This window comes from Chiloscyllium punctatum, chromosome 2 (genome assembly GCF_047496795.1).
Source record: "Chiloscyllium punctatum isolate Juve2018m chromosome 2, sChiPun1.3, whole genome shotgun sequence".
Classification (NCBI taxonomy): domain Eukaryota; kingdom Metazoa; phylum Chordata; class Chondrichthyes; order Orectolobiformes; family Hemiscylliidae; genus Chiloscyllium; species Chiloscyllium punctatum.
The window spans coordinates 67,019,452-67,022,648 of NC_092740.1; the positions used below are offsets into that span (position 1 = coordinate 67,019,452).

At 40.6% G+C, this 3,197-nt stretch overlaps 1 long non-coding RNA gene across 1 annotated transcript; it reads left to right on the plus strand.

Moving 5' to 3' along the window:
• The first annotated feature begins 441 nt into the window (after positions 1–441).
• On the plus strand, positions 442–2,890 carry LOC140493241 (uncharacterized). Its single transcript, XR_011963637.1, has 3 exons — positions 442–1,185; positions 1,814–1,942; positions 2,565–2,890. It is a non-coding gene; the product is annotated as an uncharacterized lncRNA (long non-coding RNA).
• The last annotated feature ends 307 nt before the right edge of the window (positions 2,891–3,197 follow it).

Below are 3,197 nucleotides of genomic sequence, written 5' to 3' on the forward strand. Positions count from 1 at the left end.
GAGGGTGGTTCGTGTATGGAATGAGCTACCAGAGGATGTGGTGGAGGCTGATACAATTGCAACATTTAAGAGGCATTTGGATGGGTATATGAATAGGAAGGGTTTGGAGGGATATGGGCCGGGTGCTGGCAGGTGGGACTAGATTTGGTTGGGATATCTGGTCGGCATGGACGGGTTGGACAGGAGGGTCTGTTTCCATGCTGTACATCTCTATAACTCTATGACTCTAGTCTCATTTCATAACAGAAACATTTAAATCCAGGCAACATCCTGGTAAATCTCTGCACCGCCTCTGCTGCAATCACATCTTTCGAAAGCTTGGCAATCAGAACCATACACAGTACTCCATCTGTAGCCTAACTAATGTCTTATACAGTTCCATCATAATCTTTTCGCTGTTGGATTCAATAAGTCGACTAATATAACCAAGTACCCCTTAAGCCTTCTTAACCACTTTATCTTTCTGTCCCATTGTCTTTTAGAATCCGTGGACATGCAGATTAATGTCACACTGATCCTTCATACTTCCTAGGCTCCTATAATTCAGAACTATTCCATTCCTTGATAATCCTCCCAAAATGCCTCACCTTTTCTGGATTAAATTTCATTTGTCACCATTCAACCCATCTGACCAACCCTGCTATATTGTCCCCTTGTCCATGGCTTTCCTCCCTGCTATTGACCATACCATCAATGTTCATCCAGCCTGAGACCAGATAGCAGCACAGATCAATGCCAACAGCTCCAAAAAATGGGACTGTAAACAATACAGGAAGAAAATGAATAATCTCTTGTCTTTACAAAGCTAAGTGGCACCATTCTCTCTCTGTGCCTCACTAGGGCAACATCTAGTTTAGCACTGGCACTGCACAGTTATCTAACAAAGGGTCAGAAATAGCAATTCTCAACATCACAAGCATGATGTGTGCTCAACGAGTCCCACACACCTCATGTTCTCAAATTACTAAGTCTTCCTGCTTCCTACTCACTTACTGAGGTTGGCATGGTTACACATACTCACAAAGTACTCCTGCACCCATTTCCATCATCCTCAATCCTTTCCTTTATCTCATTGAGAATAAAAGCAAGGACTTTCAAAGGGATGAAGACAAGACAATGGCCTACACAAGCAAAGGACAGTGACAACTTTACCGTGACTTTTTTCCAGGGCAACTGCGCTGGGTTGTGAGTATTCCTGTTTCATTTAGTATTTCACTTGGACATTTGTCAGCCCTCTGCTTCTTGTTTTCAACCTTGTCTCAAGGATTAAGTTGGTTTTCAATTTGATTTCTCTGTGCAATAAAATGTTGACTTTTTTATTTGAGCTGTGGTATTGACTTCAGAAAAGCTAAAGTATATGCACAAACCTTGCCCTGGACCTTAGTGCTAATGCAGCTGTGATACATTGAGCAAGTCCATGACCACATGCTCCTGGAATTTTGCACTAAAATGCATTAAAGTTATACGAGTCACATTCAAAATTCCACTTCCTTGTGAATGCCACCAAGTTATCCTGAGAGTGCTCCTTATGCACCTTATATACTGCAGTGCTTCAGAATGCTATGAGGCCTTAACTGTACTGTTTCAATCCCTTAGCATCTTCACTGACATTGCATCTACTGCTATAGCGTCAGAAGATTAGATCTGTTCACTCCATTCAGCTCCAGTATTATGATATCTGATATGTACTTTAGCCATTGCACATTTCACATCTGTTATGTTGTAGCATGGCTTTGTGAATCCCAGGCTTGTACAAACCTCTCCCTCTTACATTATGTAGATGTATGACAGATTCTGCCATTGCTCCCATCAGGTACTTGTATGGAACCCAACACAGGAATTGAATATCCAAGACCCTTGCTCCTCTTCAACAAGCTATTGTGACTCCCAGATTCCAGGAGATCTATCTGCAGCGTTTTTGACTGCAAACTCCAACTTTGAGGTTAGTGTTTCCCTGATGGATGAGCTCACTTCCAATCAGTCAGTTTGCTGATTATGAGAAAGATTTCTGTGTTTGGAATGCAGCATGTCCTTTTGCTGTTGGGAAATGCTCCAAATAACATGGGGCATTAATTGGCTGGGTCGGATTAGTCCTGCTCTTTGTATACAAGACGTACCTCGGCAATTTTCCACATTGCTGGGTAGATACCACTGTTCTGGCTGTCCTGGAACAGCTTGGTTAGGAGCACAGCAAATTCTGGAGTACAAATCTTCAGTATTATTTCTGGAATGTTGTCAATGTCCATAGCCATTTCAGTATCCAGTGCCTCCAGCTGTTTCTTGATATCATGTGGAATGAATTAAATTGGTTGAAGACTAACATCTGTGATGCTAGGACCTCTGAAGCAGACTGAGATGGATTATCCAACCGGCACTTCTGGCTAAGGATTGTTGCAAATGCTTCAGCCTAATCTTTTGCATTGATGGATGTCCCACATCATTGTAGAAGCTCCCCGTTCTGTGCTTTTGTTTAATTGTCCACCACCATGTCCATTATCTACATCCATTTCAGAGATCATTCTTTAATTTTTTTTTCTCTCTCTGCCTGCTGCTCTGTTTTTCAGCAAAGGGACTGGGAGCAATAAGCAGATGAACCCCACACTGAATCAATTTTAAAAGAGGTGGAAACAAAGTACTATGAAATGCAGCTGTTTGACTGAAAAGTTATATATTTGGAACATGGGAACACACCTTGTTGAAAGAACTGTTTCTTTAATGGATCTAACATTGAACTCAGTAAAAAACTTTGCATAATTTTCTTTTATCCTTAGGCACTGAATTACATTCTTGGAGTGTAGCTTATCATGTAGCTAATGGTGGGAGATATTTTATTTCACCCTCTGAACCTCACAGATTAATTCCATTCAACCTCTTGTTGAACTTAACAGAATTGAAAAGCACTGAATATTGTCTGGATTAATTTGAATTTTAAAAAAATCCCTGAGAACAGTGTCATTAGAAAACCTGATTAGACAGCTTCTTGGTTGGTTTTTATAACTGTTTTAGTGGAAACTAACCCTAATAATGTTATAATATTTTTGATTAACAGGCATTTCAAAATAACATCTACATACTGTGGTTCTGTCTGCAGAACAGCAAGCCATCCTTGACCTTGTCTTGAACCTTGCATGACTTGATGAGCTTTACTTTAGCACTCTTAGAAACTTGCTTGTGTATGTAATGAGTGACAATTTCCA